The 21,060-nt window shown below is 40.6% G+C and overlaps 2 long non-coding RNA genes across 3 annotated transcripts in view; one reads left to right on the forward strand and one right to left on the reverse strand.

The window, feature by feature from the left end:
- Positions 1-21,060, forward strand: part of LOC135308807 (uncharacterized) — a 420,716-nt gene that overhangs the window by 130,469 nt on the left and 269,187 nt on the right. The gene's annotated exons all lie outside the window — the stretch shown is intronic.
- Positions 4,510-20,762, reverse strand: LOC135308811 (uncharacterized). The gene is made up of 4 exons (XR_010369183.1): positions 20,358-20,762; positions 10,739-11,040; positions 10,412-10,495; positions 4,510-4,888 (listed from the first exon to the last, which is right to left on the reverse strand). It is a non-coding gene; the product is annotated as an uncharacterized LOC135308811 (long non-coding RNA).

Genomic DNA, 21,060 nt, shown 5'->3' on the forward strand with positions numbered 1-21,060 from the left:
AAGCTCATATCTCACTGAGATGACTGGGTACAAGAATATGCAGAACTGTTGCAAGTGGCTGAATTAAATGACGGAAGTAAAGAGCAATATATTATGGCTGAGTTATATTCGTGACTGTTAAGTGGCAAAAACATATCCCTCTTTTGAAAAAACAGCCAATATATCTTCTATAACATGTATACACTAAAAATGGGAAGGAACTCTTAAAATACAACATAGATTTTTCTTCCTTCACTCACGTCTTTATTTTGCTAAGCTTCAAGCAGTTTTTATTTGCAAAGCCTCTCTGGAGTTGTTACACTGGAAGCTTAGCAATCTCCTGCATACAACTAGCTCAGCTGAAGCCTTGTGGGCTTGCCACTTGGTGTAAAAATGAAAGGCACCCTGATGCCACAGAAAGAACTTTATAGCTCTGTAATAAAACTCCTGAAGTGCAAGTAGGAGGAGCCAGGACAATGGCTAATTTAGGAGAAGCAGGGATTGTTGACAGGCAGAGCAAGTATCTTTTGTTAGACCAACCAAGAAAAGAAAGTGGGAACACATCTGTGTTCAAGCATACAAACATGAGGTTAACCAAACCCAAAGAAGGGTTCACATCCTGCAGTTTTGCCTATTTTCATACAGTTTAAACATTTCTTTCAGGTATTCTAATAAGATTACAAACTTTAAAAAAAAATCAAAGTAAATGACATATTTCAATGATCAGTAAAATATTAATTGGCTGATTAAGTTCCCTTCACAATCAGGCTCTCTTCATCTCTGCCAGCAGGCACACTAGAAAAAGTCTCTACTTTTTCAAGTTGTGGGTGAAATAGGCCTTTTTAATTCTATAGCAGAAGAGTATTTTGCTGTTCATGGTGTGGATTTGAAAGTGGTGCTCCTTTCAGTCCAAAAAACCAGTTTCCTCTCACTTGTAGTTAAACATCAAGAGTTTTACCTGAAGGATGATTTTTTTCTGTCTTCATGCAAGTGAAAATAGGATATACAGTGCAGACCAGAAAACACATGTTCTTATTGAATTCTAACCATTATTGGTTTAGTTTTGATAATGTAAAGATATAGAAACAAAGACATACAAACTAATACATTTCTTTTAGCCTATTTCCATGCATAGAAAGAAAAGAAAATACAGAAGCAAATGTGGTTCTGTTTCACTTTTTCTGCACTCAGCACCAAGAAATTGCAATACAATAATGAGAGCTTCATGTGTGCTTTTGACAAACATCTAGTGATAACTTGTGGTCAAGGAAGTGGTTTCTGTTTTGTACAACAGCAGGTACAAGTGGTACTTGAGTGGCTGCTTGAGTCAAGCACAGAATTTCTGTAATACTAAGAATGAGAAGTCAAAATAAGTTCAGAAGCAAGTAATGAGAGATACACCTTTTAGTCTGCAAGGCACACTTGGCCCTAGCTGAGTGAAGAAAGGACACAAATAGAAACTTCTCGTAGCAATTGCATACAAAAGTTGCTTTGCTCCCAGGATTTAACCATCCTTACATTGATAGTGTCTCCCTTGTCATTGTTTTTACCACTACCCCAAGCTGTGCAAATACAGAACTTCACACTACATGAAGTTCACACACATATTTCCCACCATTTAGCCCCAGTGTATCAATACATACATATTAGCTTTCACCAGAATTCAGCGCTGATATTTTACTACTTCAAGATTGTCCCAATTTGGCTGTTGTGCTTATTTGCACTTCTAGCAGGCCACAGTAAAACCATAATTTACACCTTTCAAGGGAGAAAATTCAGAGGCAAAGAAGGGAAAGGTGTTACTGTTCAAAAGCTGTCACAACAGAAACTTAATCAGGGAAATACATATGAAAGGGAGTGTGGGACAGTACGTGATGACAGCCTCTTGTTGCCATGCCTGTGCACAGCATGAGGCTTCTGCATCACACTACTTCTGAGCAGCTGAGACACACACTCTACTTTCCAGGTGTCGGAGCTCGGTAAAGCAATCTCTTCATCATCTCACTTCCTCTGTAATGTGATCGAATCCGTCATTCCTTTTGTTATCTCCTTTTGTGTTTGCTTTGCCTTGTGGTAATTTGCTCACTGCAAAGCAGGCAAGTGCTTAAAAAACATACAAGGCTACTGCAAGTTAAGTCATACTTATCAGATGTGCTGGTAATGAATCATGCTGACAGATTGGCTCTGTTTACCTTAAACAAACTGTCAGAAATTTTCAGTACACGAACCAAAGCATGGGAAAGGCTTTCAAATACACACGCAGATCAGATCATAGCCCAGCACTTTATATTTGCATATTTCATAAAGGTATCACATGTACATTTGCATGTAACAGTCTGAACATGCTGCTTACAAAGATATTTGGTATCTCTACAAGAGAAAGCAATTAAGATTCATGTAGCTAATGGGGCAGGAGTGGATTTTCTTGCACTTGTTCTGCTCAGTGAGGCTGTCTGAGGGCTGCAGGAGCTGCTGCAAACACTGCTCTGGTTCTTTCACTGCTCTGTCTCTCTGCTTTGTACCAGGCTCCCAATGGTTTTGCATGGCCCTGTGCTGTGCTGTACTACAGACGGGCCGTGGGAGCATGTGGTAATGAAAAGTATGGGGGAACATGACAGCACAGTCTGCAGGAGTGGCCAGAGCACTCATGTGCCACAAAGTAATAAGCAGCATTAAAATGTTTGTTAATTTGCTTTACATTGCCTGGGAATATCCCGCTCCATAGAGGGCTGTAGAATACAATCTTGCTTTCCTTTCTCTGCTTCAGCCTCACAATTGTGGTTCAAAGATCCATTTTCTTAGTAATTTTAGAGACATTTTTTAACTTCTTGAAGAGACACATTCTCTTGACATGGTCATATTTCCAAAGCCTTAAACAAACATGCATACAGCTATGTTCATGTACAGTTTGTTTTCTGTGTTTACCTACTTGCCATAGACACCCCTCAGCACATAGCTATATATTGTGAAACCAAGGTGACATTCCCAAAAGTATCCTTAGACTCCTGTGATTCCATTTCCAATGCTCTTAAAAGAAACCCTTTCTTTGTCATAAAGATCTCCTGAAATAATGTATGGCCCCTCACTTTACAAACCCCAGTTGAAATTTGTGATTGCAAGTTCAATACTGTAAAGTCTGGGGAAATAAATAGTTCATCGTAAAAAATGTATCCACAGCCTTCCCAATATTAAAATGGAAGTCAAGTGGCACAATCTAGAGCAGAGGAAGCAGCAGAGGGTTGTTTTGTTTTTCACTTCTCCTCAGTTTATTTTTTGTGATTTCTACCTGTGAAAGTAGTCAGAAAGCGTCCCCTGAGGCTGTGTGGCATCATGACTGACTTTCCTGAGCAGGCACCACGCCCCAGATGCTCCAGATCTGCACTTACCCAAAGGGGCTGGCAAACGTTAAAAGTGTGAGCAAGGTTTCTCACTGGAAATAACTACAGCTACGTTTCAGGATGGGGAATGTCCTGATGAGAAAGGGAATACTGGTTACAGCTTATTTTTGTGTACAGGAAATAATTTATGATTGACTTGGGAACCCAGCAACATTGTTGGGATAGGATGACTTACATGAAAAAGGCTTTCCAGGGCTGTGTTCTTCTCTAAAAACTGGCTTAAAGCTGCAGTGCCTGTCGCTAAGTCTGCCTGTTCCCCAGAAAACCACAGCTTGTTTGCATCCAGTACCACTGAACATGGCAAATAAGGCACTCTGAAGGGTTCTGTGGTTAGAAACACAGCAAGTGGATGTGATACTAATGCTTATTTTGTGATTAAGATACAGGACAGGTTTGCAAATTGGCATCTCTCCACGCTAGAAAATAATTAAGTAAAAATTAATTGCCTCAAGCTATTTTGCTGCTGGTGAAAAATCAATTTGTTTATATAAGGAAAATAGGATGGATCAGTAAATTCTTGACTTTAAAGGCAGTTCTTTGCTGCTAGGTGAACAGAGCTCCTGACTTCTTACCCAATGTGTAGTGCTACAACCATCAGCATGTTTATGAAAGGGACTAAGAAGACTGTGCTATGACTTTCTGTGCTTAACTTTCATTGTTTTAGTTTTGTTTCAGTCTCAGTTTTGTGATTTCCAGCCATCCTTTACCATAAGCCAAGAGCTGCAGAGCGAGGGAAGAAATGGTGAGTTGTTCTAGCCAAAATACCTGCAGTATTGTGGCTGCTAGCAACTTCCTTTCCCTACATTTATGGGTATCTGTTATTTAGGGGGAGACAAACCTTTGTAGAGGACAAGAAGAGAAAGGTCTGGAAAGATTATTCTGGGTCATTCAGACAACCTGCAGAAATTCACCAGAAGGAAAGAAATACAGGCAGAAGCAAAAGCTGCCTGAAAGATTTCTTTATATAGATATTTCTTTCACTTTTTTTTTTAAAGCGTTTAGCAATAACATTTTAGTTTTGTAAATATGGCAGCCAGAAATTTTTCTATTTCTGTATAGCTTTTCACATTCATAAATTGGGAAATAATGTGCCACTTGTCAACTCCAAATGAAAATGCAACCTTCTGTTCCCTCTTGAATGGTATTATCTATATCTATAGTACAGGCTACAGGAATGGAAAAAAACCAAGCTAAGACATTCTCCCTGCTCTATGATACTAGAGCAAACTACAAATACATTAAAAATATCCCCTTACAGTACTTTGCATGTTATATAAAATCCTGGAAATGAATTGTCCTCAGATGGCTGATGCTTTTAAACAACAAGCTAAAATGAAAAAAGTTTCCAATGGCATTCACAGTCTGTGAAACAGACTCTGCTCAGGCTTCAGCTTTGGGCTCAGCATTTAAGTGACTGAATCTGCCAGTCACCAAAGGGCCCTGGGCTCTTTCTTGTCTCCTTGAGTTTGTTGACAGCAGCTTCTCAAGTCTGCAGCACCCAGATTCACCACCTACACAAACAGATGTACACAAAACATTTTAAGTAAAATACCTTCAACAGTGGTTTGGAAATAAGCTTTTTCTCATGAGATGAGAACAAAATTGTTGTGGAGTATTTTTAACACAGTTACAAGTATGTTTTTTTAATGGCTCCTTCTCAATTTTCCTTTTTCTTACTGAAACCATTTTTATTCAGTTCACTGATAAAACCACTGAAAACCTATCATTGAGACAGCATAATAGGACACTTTTTACATCACCAGAGAAGACACAAGCAGAAGAAAAAATTTCACAACCAAAGGGTCTAGTGTGAGATAGATATGCTAGCATCTGCTCTCCTGGATTTATTTATAATATTTAATGTCTAGCAGTTTCAGTGGAAACTTTCAAATCTTGACAGCGGAGTGGGATGTCCCCAGCTGCATATAAAAATGAAAGATCCTGTTAGTTAGCAATTTCTTTTTCCAGTAATAGACCCCTGGTTAATCAGATTTTCAGTCATATAAGGCACAGGAGATGAAACAATTCTGACCCTTTTTTTTTTAGATATATTACCTAGTTCACTGGAGTTTTTTGTCTTTCAGACAAACTTTCTTGCAAGTAGCTTCAGGTGTCTCATGGCAAATTTCTGTTCATTTAGTCATATTTGAACTGTCTCTTTTTGTGTGTTCTGTAAACCCCTAATTCTCCCTCCATTTATCTCTTCCTCGTCTCCCCACTACCACTTTTAAAAAGTAGCATTCTGCTTTTCTATGTTGCTATGGCGACATTTACACTTGCCTATTGAAGGCAAAATATGTGGCTTTCTAGCATATTTTTGTCAGCTCTTGTGTTAGAGGGACACACAGGGGAATGAAGGCAATTGCAGACAGAGCTTTAGCAGCAGACTGCAACTTCATTTATCAACATAAAGGGCATTTAAGTGTGCCTAGTATGGATTTACCTATGTGTTCCCCTAAGACAGATTTATTTGTTTAGTCTTCTGAATCTTCTTCAATGCAACAAAAAATTAAAGTAGAAACCATGACGACTTCAGAGCTGCCTCTCTCTCCTGCCTTCTCTTATGCAGGCAGGAAGAACAGCAACATTCACAATGGCCTTTGTTTCTAGACCTTGTCAACTCCTTACAGAGATGGAGAGCAACTAAAGGCAACCAGAGGTTCAAAAAGGGTGCAAGTTACTTTTTAAATCAGAAGGCAGAGACAAAGAGAAAAAGACCTTTTGTTTACCCTCCAGTTTCTCAGAACAAGGCCTTTGAAAATGCACATTGCACTGCAAAATTATAGGAACTAATGCTTGCCCCTGATAAGAGTGACAGTTGATTCTATGGGCAGAGAGGGGGCTGTGCTCTCTTAGCAGAATCCTCACTGCCTTGCCAATGACTTTCCATATTGTGAACAGACTGACTGAACTCTGCCTCTTCACAGGCCTAGGAGCTTGCTGGCAGCTGATCTACAGAAGTAAAGAAGAAATCTCCTCCAGAGATGGAGGTTTTGAAACAATTGGGTCTTTATTGGAAATGCAAGGAGCTAAATAAAACCTCCCTTCACAAAATGACTGGGTCTCCTACTGCAGCCACAGGATCTTATTTAGTGAAATAAGTCTTACAGATTTCAGCACTCTGTGTTTGGAACATAAAAACAGATGGAGACATCACATTCCCTCCAAGCAATAGAGCTGGGCTGTCTTAGATGATGCTTATTTCAGATCTCTTTAGAAGATATGCAGCAGATATATCTCTACATTTCTGGCACTGTTAGCAATCTGAACTGCCTTCTCCTTACCAGGATGTGGGAGCACGGTCCTCTGTTTAACAGAACATATCTCTGAAACATACTAACATATTAGCTCAAAAAAAACTTGTTCTTGCTGAGCCTGTCCTTGCTTGGGAAAATACCAAACTCTGAACACAGCCTACAAGATGCTAAACCAGGTTAACAGACTATAGAAGTAACACATTTGAAAACAAAATGTGTTTTATTTAAGGAGATTATAAGTATGTTCTCTAGGTTATAATGTTCTTCGTTTTGTAGTGGTGCCAGGTGAGTGGGTTTAGAAAACTCACTGCAGTCACAACAAAGTCCTATGAGAAGCATGAAACTCCAATATTAATCTAGCCTGTCTGAGCACATCATGAATTCTGGGGGAACAAGGGCCTCTCTTTCTCCAGCACTGAATCCTGGATTGTTGACTGATTTCCTATCACACTCACACACAGAGATATCCCTCAACAGAATGCAATCTAGACAGACTGGCAGTTAAATAAACTGAATGTTATCAATGTAGAACAAACATGATTTAGCATGCTCAGAGGCCAAATCAAGTTTGCACAATGCTGGTGACAGTTCCACTTTTGGCAGAAAGGCTGGATACTGGCAATGTCTCTTCGGCACCCATCTCCAACTGCAGAAAAACAACTTAGCAAAATAAGAAACAGAAGGTGACTGCAGCTGTCATGCAGAGAACCTGATGATCTCCATCCCCAAAGGCTGAGGTCTAAGTCACATCTCCATTTCTCAGTTCCATTTTTATTGCCCTGTGCCTTTCTGTCAGTGACAGCAACTACTCTCTGGATTTGATTAGTGGTGTCAAAATTGTAACCACTGTCAGCTTCTTAATGTTTGGGGGTTTTTAATTTAAAGATTTATGTTAGAATTGAATCCTGCCACCCTGAAGGACACTGATCTGAAGAACTCAGGTTTTCTACAGATTTCCAGCATCTGGGAGATACAAAGCCATTACTGAAAGAGGCAAGTTTTGCACACATCATTAGCATGTACTACATTGATGATGGGAAGTGTTGTTCCTGTGTAACATGAGAACTCAAGGGAAAAGACATTTGGAGTAGGGGCCTCTCAGTTTCCAGACCTTTAGTCTTTCAGAGGGCCATTTTTGCACATGGTCATTTCTGCCCACTGGAGAGCAGAGAGCAGCTCTGGGTGGGATGTGCTGTGGTGTGGTCCAGGGCACACAGGCAGAGGGAAAACCCTGGTGCCCACACAACAGCAGAGATGAGGCGCAGCACGATCCCCCTGTGCCTCAGTCCTGCTCCCTCTTTTCCAACATGTTTTTATGCCCTTGCACAGATTGACTGTGGCACATTTATATCCAGCAGTGCTACTCTACAGCAGGGAATTCATGTTGTGAATTTATGGCTGGATTATGTCCCTCTTTAAGTCACCTCATAGGACAAAGCTGCTGTAACACGTGGTCCTCACAGCACTCCTGCACTGGAAGCAGGCTTGAGTAATGGGCAGTAGTCTCACTCAGCCTCTGTTAATGTGTTGTCACAACAAACTCCTCTAATGTGGTAAGAAAATTTGGACAACACCCTTTTCCCTGAAGTAAGCAGATTTAAAACTTGTATTTCAGCTGAGCGGTTTAAGAAAAAAAAAGGAAATGTAGTACACCTTTCTTCTGAAAGCATATTTTTGGAATCTAAGCTGTATATATTTTGGTTCATGTTATATCATTCTGGTTAAAAACTCCATTATAAAAAATCCACAACATAAATATAAAACAGCCACTTGGGTTTTTTTCTTCCCCCAATTCCTCAGTGACATTACTGCATGTATGCAAATAAAGCCATATTTATTAGTCCACAGTACAGTCTCTCAGCTCATTTTTTCTGTCCCAAGAGAGCAGTCTTGGAATTTCAAGTTTCCTAAATCAAATAATAGTAAATAAAAAACTTCACACTAGAGACAGGGAGTATTACCAGTTCATGCTAAATTCCCTATTCACAAGTACTAGCTGCTGTACCATCCTGTGGTGACATAACACTTTGTATATTCCCAAAGGACTAAATGATCTGTACCTGTAGATCCTACCAAGCACATATCATAAGGTATTGCTTTTATTCAGATTGTGCAAAATATCAGTCTGGAGGCACACACATGGATGTAGAGGTTACAATTGGTGAATGCCTGACCCATTTAGGGTGTGTTGGTTGCTGTTTTGTTTTTATCAAGAAATTGGTTGCTCTGTTTTGGTTTTAAAAGCCAAACAATGAAACTTTAATAATCAGCCATGGGAAACAGTTCACAACCTGACATTTCCATGACAAGAGGTATCTTGATTTTCAGTCTTAATTTTCATTCCTTTAATTTCTACTTCTTAATTATTTGTTGTGTATGTCATGCTGACTACTTTCTCTCCATTATGTGGCTGTAGTCCTGCACATATTTATGTATACATTTAACTTTGTTATCACAAGGCATATGAGATAAAGGTGGTAAAGCAATGAGTGTGTTTATGTGTACAAGGTGTTGGGCATCTAAATATCCTCAAATATCTCTTCACTCAGATGGCTACAATCTCCTTAAATGCTGCATTGTCAACCTACACTTTTTGCCTGCATTAGTCTCCTGTCTGAAAGCAGTCCATCCACATCATTAATCATGCACTGATTTTCCCCTGTTAAATATCGTGTCTCTTCAGTTAATCAGGTATCCTAATATGTACACACTATTCCACGTTTGATTTCTTTGCATCTTTTCACTATCATATAGCACTCATTCACACGGTTGGTCACAACCATTGACATACATCCATGTTCAGAAAGACACAGCTCCCAACTGGAAATGCTCCAGGGTGAACCTGTCTGATTCTCTGTTAAGACAAATCAGACAGGTCTAAAGGTGCAGTATATAAAATGCTCTGAACTGCAATTATCAATTTAATGTAATTCAGAACCTTTTTCACAATTAAAAGGAAATTAGGAGTAATAGAAGTTCAAGGGATCTGTGATGTTCCCACATACAGAGAAAAAAAGGCATAAGGAATAAGTAAATAAATAAATAAATAGGAAGTGCACAAATATTAAGTAACAGTATGGTAATCACTTTGAACAGAGAAATATATAAATAAATCCTTATTTAACCCTCATTCTTACACTCTTTTAATGTCTTTCTCAAGTACAGAGGATCTGGCATTAATGTCCAGCAAATCCAGGCTGTGCCAATACAATCCCTTGTATTCAGCTGATATTATTATCAGACAAGTAAAAAAAAGAGTTGTATGGGCTCTTCCCACTACTGTAGCCTCTGCAAGCAGTAGCAGGTGGAAAGTGTTAGAGCAAATACACAGTGCTTTTTTAATAATGATTTTTCCACACATTATAGTACATTTAAGTGCTGTGCTTGCTCTTTAAGACGGCCTCATCTTGATAATCAATGTAGCCAGTCTAGTGAAGTGCCACTTCCCTGCTGTGAGAAAGCACAATTCCTCTTACTACCACAGCCCCCTGCTGACATGTTTTACAACATTTAAAGAAGGAAACTGTTAAACCTTACTTCTCACTTTTCCCTCAGTGCAGACAGAAATCTTCTTTCCTGCTGAGGTTTCTGTCTTGAACTAAGAGCCGTTAAGATGTGCCCTGACTTTTACACTGAGCATTGCCCTAACTTTAACCTTGTGCAACGGTTATCTTAATTTTACTCAGATTTTTGGATCTGACTCATTCAATAAGACAAACTGAAAGCGTCTGGTAAAAGAATAGATTTCCTATAAGCTCGGTAAAAAGGTCATCTTACCAGGCTTTCTTCAGAGGCAGCAGGAGTCATTCTTAGTGCACTGACATACAAACCCCATCTAGTCAGACTGGGGCATTCTTGCTGCTGTAAAGAATGTAAAATGCAAAGAGGCTGTGCTTGGAATTCTGCATCTGCAACGTCAGGCACACGCCTTCATGGCATGAGCCCCACTTCTCACCAGCAGCATTTTTAAAGAGGGAAGGGAAAAGTGAAATATAGGAGTCGATAAGTGAAATATAGGAGTCTGTCAAGCTGAATAAGCACTGTTAATGGATGTTAAAATTATGACTGAGAAGATGAGCAAGTTTTATGAGTGTGAAACTTTACCTTGACATAATGGGTAAAGTTAAAGCCCGAGGTTTTTATGCCATTATGAGAGGCTCTGCCAGTGAGCACTGTAACCTAATTAGTTTTGATGCAGCAAATCAGCAAAGCCACCATTGCTTATGACCTCTGCCAAGAGCATGAGAGAGCCAGACAAATGAAGCTTAAGATGTTATTAGTTGTTCTGTTCCAAAGTTCCAGATAAAATATGACAGGATGTTGTTGCTTGACTTCGGCATCAGCTCTCCAGATGGCACTCAGCACTGGCTTGTAGCGAGGCTCGCAGGGAGGCTGCCACATTGTCTCTGTCAAAACGAAAGTTTTCCAATTACAAAGAGATAATTTGAAGAGATGCAAACTTAATCTCCTGAACGAAAGGTTGCAAGCTGTGTAATAGCAGTTGAGGGGAGAGATTTCGCATAGTTCACTTGCTGTAAACACTGCTGCTCAGGAAAGCTTTATTATCCTGCCTGGTGAAACAAAGTAATCAGATGCTCTTGACTCTGTGCGTTAGGACAGCTGCGGCTGGACACAGCCGCGGCACAACCTCTCCGGTGGAATTAGTGGGTCTGATCCATCTGCAGGGCTGTTTGCGATGATCAGGAAAGAGATAAAATGGTGTAAGATGAATCTAAAAGGAAAATCAGGGACTTTTGAATTAGCTGGCTGAGACCTGTACTTGTATTTTATAGTAGACCAGGTAATTTCTGCCAGTTTGGTTGAGGTGTGTTTTTTCTCAAATTATTATGAAATCTCTAGTGGATAAAAGAAACAGAATGTCATGCAAGTGGGGAACTCGTGGAATGTTTTAAAATATCTTCATATTTATAGCACTGTACCAGGCATGTTGAAGTTATTCAGCCGCCACTGTGACAGAATGACAAAGTAATGGTTTGATAACAAGCAGAAACAGTATCTAACCTGAAGATCATTTTGAGTTGCTGGGAGCATTGGGAATTGTATAAAGGATAGAAGACAGAGCAAAGAAAATATCCGCCTCTTGACCTAGGTACACAAAGAACTTTTGAATGAATGTACCATGTTCAATTTGGAAAGCTCTTAGTAGTAAGGCTTTTATATTTCACTCAGTATCACTGAGTGAATCACAGCTGTGCTTTTCAGAGTGTGTGTCCCTTTCCACCTGACACTCTGCTGACAACTGAAAGCAACATGTTTCAGGAACACTGTTTGAAATATGTGAACACATGAAATTCCCTTTAAGCATAAGAGAAAGTCTTTACCTAGTGAGGATGGTCAAACACAGGAACAGGTTACCCAGAGAAGAGAGGCATTCCCATCTCTGGAAATACTCGAAGCCCAGCTGGGTGGGCAGTCAACTACGTCTGGTTGACCCAGACTGAGCCAGTGGTGGCATTGGACTAGCTCTGGAGACCCCTTCAGCCCCTACTGCTCTGAATATCTATGAGTCTATTCAAATTATCATCTACTAAAAATTATTATCTACAACAAACCAATTTTAAAAGAAAGTCACACTCTCTCTGCTTATAGGGAGGTGCACATAGAAAATATGCAAATGCAGGCAAGTAATATAAAACCATGAAGCAGCAGGATTAGTTTTGATTCCCTGGTTTCTAAGATGAAACTGTTCAAGCAGCCCCACCAGCACAAAAAGCAGGGGGTTTGTTGCCAGGACAAAGGCAGCATGAGAGCAGCCCTGCACCATTTTGGGCACTGGCAGCCTCCCAGAGGGCTGAGCACTTTGTGGGTATCCAGAGCCTAACCCAGCCTGGCTTTGGCACTTCCATCTTGCCCCTGGCCTGGGTGCTTCGTGCTGCTGCCATGAGAGGGGTCTGGGGCAGCTGTCTGTGTCTCACTGGGGCTCTGCCAGGGAAGGGAAGGGGGTAAGCTGAGAGAGGGCTTTTTCCTCTTTCTGTTTTTAAAAAGGCTGAAGGACAGTGAAGCTGTATGAGTGGGGCAGAATGGCAGGGGTGGTCAGAAGGAGACCCTACACATCACAAAGTGGAGTTACAATTTTCTCTCTGAAGGATGAGATGGCAAGAGAAAAGGACTTGGAGGTCTACACAATCTTCCGGATTGCGTTATCCAGAAACAAATCTCCAGATGGATCTTTCGGAGGGGTATTTCTGTGCTTAGTTTTCAATTTAGTCCAAACAGGCAATTCAAAGTCAGCAACTTCTGGCTTTAAGATGTTCTTTTTTCCCCCCAAATTCTGTATTTGTACACTAGCTATGTCGGTACATGGATTCTCTTGACAGTACACTAATGGCTGTCATAATTGCCACTGTGACTTAGCCGCAAATATTTAGTAGGTAAGAAATACTCTGCTTATTAAAATGAAGAGGAATGGTGACATATTGCATAGGCAGAGTCAAAAACAGCCTCATTTTCACAGATGTTACTGTCAGTAGTTTATCTTTGAATACTGCATCTTTTTTCCTCTAAGTTAGGACAGGACTTTCACACAGGTACGAACAGCCATGGCAGCCTCAGGGATGCCAACATGGAATGAGAGAAATCCGGGAAGCAGGTCATTGAATGGCAGAAGGCCTTATCTGCAAAGGGTTCTTCTGGTGAGAGCAGAATACTTTGAAATTTCCCATCAGTGGCATAGTTTGAGATACTGAAATCCTGAATCTGAAGAGAAATGTGAGAACATTTTCACTCTTTTGGAGTAACATTTGTTCAGACAGCCAAACATGGCAAAGGTGAGTTAGAAGATTTTCTTATAATTAGAGTATTTGTCTTCTCTAGGGGCCAGAATGCAACTGTCCCAGATTTTATTCATACATATAGTTTTTAAAAAAATGCACCCTTCCCAAACAGCTGTACCCAAAAGTTGAAATAACTTATATTGGAAATGGGAGCTGCACCATGAAAAGGGGATCCTACAAAAGAGCACCAAGTGGGTAAGAGACTGCTATTAACTGCCTTGTAGGCAGCAGCAAGTTGGTAAATGCTCAATGGAAGTACGAGGTGTGCTGGTGGGTTTCCCCAGGGGACTTCATGCACAGAGGGAGCTCAGATGTCCTGAAGCAGTTTGCTGGGGCTCTGCTCTATAAAATAGGGAACAGATCACAGGCTATGACTGCAGCACAAGCCCTCATCTGATGAGTGAAGTTGTGGGATGGACATGGAAAGCCTATAAGGGAAGAAAACTCTTGCATGTTTGATTTGGTAGAGATGAGAAGGGTCTTTTTCCTCATCAAGTTTAATGTTCCTTCAAATGCAGAGAGGTAGAACAGCAGATCAGGGCCTGCCACTTTTGCCTGGTTTAAATTATATTTTCCGTTGTGGCTAAAAAAAGCCAAGGAAAGCATCCTACTCCAAAGTGTAGCTATAAATTCAACATTAATAGAATAGAATAAGAGAAGGATATTTCTTTTCCCCACTGAAATAGCAGGGTGTATAAATCTCCAGTGCAATTGAAGGAGGACTGAAAGGAGGGCTCCATAAATGGGACTAAAGAAATAGATAAATATAAAATGTAAAGAGAGGAAATCAGAAATTCATGCACAGAAAAATGAAAATGTCTAAAGCAGAACAGCTTGGGGGAAGTGATTCTAGTTTCACATAGGTGTGGATGAGAACAAAAGAGTGGTGAAGGGAAACGCCCTACAAAGTGTACATATGTATTTACTGAAATTTTTGTAGAGCTATGGGGTTTATGGTTCTAACTTTGCATTGTTCACAAAATTTGCAAAACCTTTTGTCTCTAACCATCCCTGCACTATGAATTGTTCCCTGCTTTATCTTTCTGAAGAAAAGTTCTTTTTTTCCTTATTGAAGAAAAATAGGCTTGATGCAACAAAATTTTTGCAAGAGCACATCAATTTTCATCAATTTCATGGGAATTATTGAAAATCCCCTCTGTGCTTTTGATCAGGTGAAGCCACTTTGTTCTGGCTGCTCAGATGCTGATGGTGGTGCCCTGGAAGGCACACATGCAAGTGGAAACACCAAAATGAAAAATCCCGATCTTCTCTTAGCCCACTGTCCAATAAAATTCCCTTTGGTATTCGTGAAGTTTGTGATTTTTTTCTATTCCACAACTTCTGAAATGTCAACTCCTAATTCTGTTTTGGGATGAAAGGACATTCTGAAATGTTAAGCCTGGTATTTGTTCATGTTCGTGCAGCAGAGGCAGAGAGTTCAAGACTTAAAATTTTCTTTTGTTGGACATTATATATGGACAGTATTTTAATAATAAGATCCTGTAGCCTGGTTGGAAACATTCTTTCACAGCTGTTGATGTGTTAATCCAACATGGGAAAGAGAAACCAGAAAAAACATTTCAGCCATAGGGTTTATATTTTTAAAAAATTAGAATGTCGTTTAAAGCTGACAGCATGTTTACATCTGGATCCTGTATGATAGCAATTGATACATTTAATCTGGCATGTGGCATAAAACAGGATTAGATAAGGTTTTCTTCTTAGCCATGCTTCTCTTGTGCAAAAGAATATTTATAACAGTGTTCCAAACAAATCACATCTCAGTGCTGGATACTGTGTTGAAATGCATTGTGCATCAGCAGTATTTTCCAAAGGTTATGTTCCTGTGATTTGTGTTAATTAGCAATGAATTGACTCTGGAGTAGATGACATGCTCAGGAGCATAGAGGTTTGAGTTTAAAAGCTCAAACTAACCAGATCATTCCCCAAATTAGTTGGTATGAATGCATCTGAAAAAAATAGTTTGGAACAGGACCCCACATAAAATTTGATCATTTGGAGCTAGATTATTCATAATTGAGAAAAAAATATATATTAATGTGAACATTGGGAAAGACTGTACTTGAAATCCTAGGCAAGGGCCCAGGAACTACTTTATTATTTGATGTTTCTTATCCAATTGACTTAATCTTCAAGTCCTCCCAGATTCTGAAACTGCACCAACTTCTATTTGCACAGTCCTTTACAGCTGCTAATTTCTGTGTGCTTCCCTCCCACCTCCTCAGCTCCTACAGCACTATTCTTCCCAAACTGAACACACAGGTCCTGAGCATTATTTCTTTGTGAGAAGCCTAACTAATTTGTAATTATGCATTCAGCAGAAACCTTCTTCCTCATATCCTCATGCTGAGCATCTCTGTGTATGTCACTAGAGTAGCTGACACTGTGCTGGGGACTGGAGTGCCTGGCACTGTGGTCCCCTGAAAAATAGGAAAGAAAAAGAGTGAAATGTGAACCAAGGGAAGCTGCAGTGTGTATTACTGATTGCTGTCCATTGGAACTCACTATCCAATACCTATCAGTGATGAGTGAGGGGAATGGACACTGAATATACTTTCCAACCTGCAGTAAACAAGAGTGAGAAATCATGCCTCTACATGTGCTGCAGGTACACATTCAAATCCACTTTTAGGTAATAGACACATATATGGAGTTAAAAGAGATAGGGAGACCATGCTGCTAGTTTTTCCCTAGGCTACAGGTATAAAAACAGGCAATATTTGATGCTGTGAAAAAATATGCAACTCACAGCCTAGAGAAAAAATGCAGCTGTGTTTTTATATATGTCTACTAAAGACTGGAAGGAAAAATGCACATTTCTGTAGCTATTAGTAAGCCCTGCTGACATCATTCTGTCTGAATAAGAACAAATAAATATCATGAATATAGAAATAAGGAAATAAAACAGGATTTGTATTTGAAGAGAGAGACAACTTATTTCACTATATAACTTGAGTCCATTTATAAGTCATGAAGTCTAAATGAGAGAGCTAAAGCACCAGAGACAGGTAATAAATAAGGCCTTAGAAATGCCTGCTCTAGCATGTGCCTCTCCATCAGGAAACGGAAGCAATCAGTAGAGAGGAAAATTGACCAGACACTGACAGGAGATAATGGACTTATCTGTTAAAGGAGTGGAGATAATATAATGTTTAATATGACATTCCTGATAACTAATCAGGAAGATCTACCTGTACCATATTTCCAAGGTTATTTGTAATTGAATGCAACTGGATATCACTAGAAAGCAATGTGAAAGGAAAGGAAGAACCACAGTTGTTCGACAGGAGCAGAGCACCTTCAAATCTGAAGACAGGGTCCCCATCTTAAAAAGCTTACAGGCCCCAGTTTAGGACTGATTTATATTTAAGAAAGCAGTTAAGCACTCTGCAGGAAGAAGGCAGCTCATTTTGCTGAGAAGGGCAGACATCTTCCCACTCCCCTGTCTCTGTGTCTCTGCCCCTGCTCACAGCTATGCAGTCTCTCCCATGCCTGTGCATGAGCTCTAGCACATATCTGACCCCACACTGAGCTGATGTAATGTAAGGCAGCTGCACAAAACCACATCTTTTTTTCCCTATATTCCTTGTTTGCTGGTTTAATGAGTTGGGTTGGCCTGTCAATCATTTGTCAGCTGCTATAGGGCTGGAAATTGCAGCTCTCAGTGGGCACAGTCCTCAGTCCTCAGTGCACGGTAGTAGCCACTGAATGTGTGGAGAAGAGTGGGGCTGACAGCGCTTCCTTCCTATTGTCCTAACAGTGTGATGCCTGATATATGTTGAATGATTGTTTTTTCATTTAGTGTAGGCTCAAATCCCCACATCTGCAGCAGTTCAGTATCTGTTGGGTTTGGTGCAGCTGGTATAGGGACAAGAGAAAAATTTAGATAGTGATGTTCAAATCTTTCATGGAAGACATCTGGGCTACTCATTGCACATACGTATAAAATCAAATACTTATTTTTTTCTTCTTACCACTTTTTTTCTCCATATTTTCAGCCTAGGTGGAGTTCCTCCAGAAAAAGAGCATTCATTTCTTAATGCTGAAGGCATTTAAAAAAGATGTATAGGGCAAGCAAAGTGCCAGTAAGGGTGTGTAAACATTTAAAGATGATGACTAAACTGTGGTATTGATTTTTTATTTATTTTCTTTTTCAAAATACATCTTCATTCATTTAGAAAAATGACAGCATATTTTGGGCACTTACTGGATAGCTCTGTAAAAATAACATTTTGTCTACAACAAATAGAGTTGTGGTACTTCTCTTTTTTCATTTACAGGCACTTTCTGTGGCCACTCAATCTTAGACTTCCAGTCTTCCCATAATTTCTTAATTTATTAAACAAAATGTGCAATAATCCAACAGTTTCAGAATCAGCTTTGTCCCTAACCCTAGTCCTTTATCCCTAACCCATCTCAGGCTGAGCCTGAGACACCTGGCCAGGGACCAGAGGATAAGCTCATGCAGAGACCAGTCTTTGGGCAGCACAGCCTCTCCCTTGGTGGCCTCCATCCTATAGCTCTCCAACCCAGGGCCAGGCTTTGTCTGCCTCCCAACCCCACCCCTAACCCTAGTGGGATGAGAGCAATAAAAGCCCAGTGGGCTCAGAAGATGGCAGGATGGAAGCCAGGAGGGGAAATCTGCACCTTCCTGTCCATGTCTTTTTTCTCACAGTTGAATGACCACCCCTTTCCCTGGGAGGAGGACGAGTAGAACTGTCCATCTGTCAATCTGCCACCAGTCAGGTCTAGCTCCAGAATGTGTTTTATTTTCTTTGCTCCCACTGTCTTGCTCCTCTTGTTCACAGAAAAGTTAGACAGACTTGTCTAAGCTTTTGGGTTTTATGCAGTTGGGCTTTATTTCTGCCATTTGCATTGTGTTGGATTTTTGTAGCCACAATGGAGGCTGAGCTGGCCCTCAGTTATGGGCTCTCTGAGGAGCACAGACTCCCATGCTGAGCATAGCTGGCTCCTTGCCACCTGCTCCTGTGATAGAGGATGGGTGTCAGAACAAAGCTGGCGGCATGAATTGGCATGATGAGGTGAGAAAGTAGGGTGCACTGTGCTCCAGCTGATGCTTGCCAATGTAATTGCCCTTCAGGCAATAATTCTTGCCAGTGTGATGGCCTCCAGGGACCTTCTGCATGCCAGCCAGAGCCACTTCTGCTTCCCCATCACTCAGCCGCCGTGTTAACCTTATATTAATTTAAGACTGAAGCGCTACCTTCACATTAGTATTTCATAACAACCAATTGAAGGAAATTAACTCTTCTTTCAAAATGCTTAAAGTGGGTGGTAAAGAAAACATTAGTGAGGCTTGGGAGAAACATCTTTTGTACTGGTGCATACGCCACTAGGAAGGTGTACTCATCTGGTGCTTGCAGCCTGCTTGGCACTTACTACAGTAAATTTGTTGGTCTTAAACCAGCAGAAGCAGCTCCCAAAGCCTCTTTCACAGTGCATCACTAAAAATGGCTGGGAAGGAGAGAGTCAATTGTACGACAACGAAAGCAGAAGGTACTGTAAATTTAAGGGTGAAAACAGCAGGGGGACAAGACCTGAAAATTCAGTTCCCTCAGTTGACTGTAATGAAAAAAATCATTAGTCTTAGATTCCAAGAGACAGTCAGATCCTCACAGCAAAAGTCAGTTCTGGCAGGTGAGAGCAGGTAGTAACCTTATAGAATTTTAAACTTTCCTGTCTCCAGGGCTTCATGTTTCACAAATGTGTGCATTGCAGGACACTACCAGGACCTCCTCCACTCCCTCTGAAGAGCTGGGGCTTTAATGCCAAGGAACAGCTTGTCAAATTGCTCTCAAATAACTTTTTCATTTAATTCTCATTTTGTAGGTACACAGTTTGTGGTAATTGGGAGTGGGGCTGTGGCTGAGTCTCATCCCCAATGGGCACAGCTGTGTAGGACAGGTGATTGGTATTGAAGGTAACGAGCCATGGAGTGCCCAGGGGCACTGACCAACCACCAAAGGGAGCAGAGGGCACACAGGTGCAGTGCATCAACATGAGAGGCACACAGGTGCAGTGCATCAACATGAGAGGCACACAGGTGCAGTGCATGAACATGAGGGTATAAAAGGTTCTGCTGAAGAAAAAGAAAGAGCAGATGCTTTCACCCTTCTGAAGTGTCATGACAGTACTTTGTATGGGCGGATGCTTGAAGCCTTCTGATGTGGTATGGTGTTACTCTTTTGGGCAAATGCTTAAAGCCTTCTCAAATTGTATGGTGATACTCTGTGTGCCATGGCCACCTCAGCTGTGACATATGCTGGACATCATTTTGTGAGTGTTTTTATGTTACTGTGTGGCAAATGATCCTTAGCTCTGAATGACTGTCATTTTACCAAAAACTGAGTTGAGTTGTGAAACGTTCATCCTTTCTTTGTAGCTCCTCCTTTAACTAGAAATTTAAAGGTTCACAAAGCCTAGCTAGACTTAACAGCAGGTAGAAGGCCCAATACTCCAAGGGAGTGAGCAAGAAGGAATGGGGCAGATAGGCCATGCAGTGCCTAGGGTCAAGTATAGTGTCATGAGACCTCCCACAGTACTGCCCTGTGTCCAACTTCCAACCTAAAACCTGGTCATTTTTTAACCAGCCTTCTAACCTGCTGCTGACTGTAAAAATTGCTAAATGCTTAAAAAGCCCACAGCTAGGCAGTACTGTCTCCTCCCAATGTAGTCTGTGGATGTAGCACAGGATTTCCAGCACATTTGCAGACAGTACAACACATTCAAACATAAATCTCACAATTTGCATCAAACATCCTCCTTTACAGTTTATGGCTATGTAAATGTCTTTAATAAAAACCCTACCACAGGAAACATCTTAAGACAACTGCTATTTCACAGCTTCACTACAGGTTCCTAATATAAGTTAATAAAGCAAACAATACCTGATGTTTGCAATGGTAATTGTGCAGGCCTCACTGTGAATGATGGCTAAATCCGATTGTGCATGACTTCCTTTGCAGAGTGTCTGAATTATAGTGTAGGTTGAAGCCTGCAAAATCAATGGCTGCTATAATCACTCAATTAAAGCCTTTGAAAATCATTAACAATTTGGTAAATTTAAAATACTTAACCATACGTCATTTTTAAACAGAGAGTGCCAGACCAGCACAACTCCATTTGTTACACTGGGGAACTGCTGCCAGAGGGGTAAACAGGAACAGCATCAGGCACTATGGCTGAGTAGGCAAGGGTATCACTGGAGCTGAAAGCTGAGAGAGGCACAAGTCACCTCTGTGAGCTTTCCTCATTTACAATGTTTAGCTGAGGTTACCCTTCAAGTGGCCAAATACATGTCAAAATCTTGGAAAAGCCTTGCTGGCCTACAGAGCAGTAGTCCCCTTACAAATGCCACAGGTTTGGATGAACTCTGAGCCCAAGAAGCAGAGCGGACTGCAAAGGAGGAAAGGAAGTGGCAACATCAGAATCCTTTGTTACTGAGAGAAAACCAGTGGACAGCAAGGCCTGGTTTTAGAGTGGGACGTATGAATGAATGTGGCCTATAAAGAGAGGGAAAATAACTTACTGATGCCAGGAGTCTAATATTTAATTTCCTAAACAAAATAGAAATTGAATATGATATTTTAC

Source organism: Passer domesticus, chromosome 10, assembly GCF_036417665.1.
Source record: "Passer domesticus isolate bPasDom1 chromosome 10, bPasDom1.hap1, whole genome shotgun sequence".
Lineage (NCBI taxonomy): Eukaryota > Metazoa > Chordata > Aves > Passeriformes > Passeridae > Passer > Passer domesticus.